Here is a 900-nt window from a genome sequence, read left to right on the forward strand (position 1 = left end):
CAAAACACATCAAGTTTCATCGGTATTAACTTAGAACACGTCAAATACGACGAACACAAATCAACATAACATAACACTCAAACACATCAAATTTCATTTACTCATAATCATACACAAATGAGTTAAATTCATTTTCCACGAAATATCCATCAATATCGTCAAAACCTAACTCTAAGATTTTACCCACAGAACCTTAGATTCATTTTCCTTAAATCAATACATTCAACCCTAACAAATTCCTTTCCACACAACTACAGATAAGTCCCTAAATGCAAACTAGAAGTTTGGAAGGAGCCCTTACCTTAACGTTAGCTTTAGCGAGCGATTACGGTACCGCGAGTAATTCCGGTAAAATCTCCGCTTGTGACGTCGCTTCCAAAGTTAGTTCACTAGTACCGTATCGTGGAGGTGAGCAACTTTTCCTTCTATCACTTCTCGAAACAAAGCTTAGATCCAGAAGAGAAATGGCGTTTTGTGTTTGACAGTTTTGAAATCACCAACACCGTTTTCGAATCCGAGAAGAAGAATGAAGCTGAGAAATCCTTGTTTTCTTACCCACCAAGCCTTGGGTTTCTTTTCTTGAAGCAAAGAGAAGCAAAGAAAACAAAAAGAGTTGAAGGGAGAAGGAAGAACGAAGAATGTATGCGCGAGGCAGGAGGAAACGATTGTTAATCCTCTGTTCCCTTTTTCTATCTAGCCTTTCCTTCCCATGTATGTATAATAATAATAATAATAATAAAATACACATTGTTAAAACTTAAATTTTAACAAAAGAAATAAAATACACATTGCTACAAAGAGAATTATAATAATAATAATAATAATAATAATAATAATAATAATAATAATAATAATAATAATAATAATAATAATAATAATAATAATAATAATAATAATTAA

This window comes from Cicer arietinum, chromosome 1, assembly GCF_000331145.2.
Source record: "Cicer arietinum cultivar CDC Frontier isolate Library 1 chromosome 1, Cicar.CDCFrontier_v2.0, whole genome shotgun sequence".
Lineage (NCBI taxonomy): Eukaryota > Viridiplantae > Streptophyta > Magnoliopsida > Fabales > Fabaceae > Cicer > Cicer arietinum.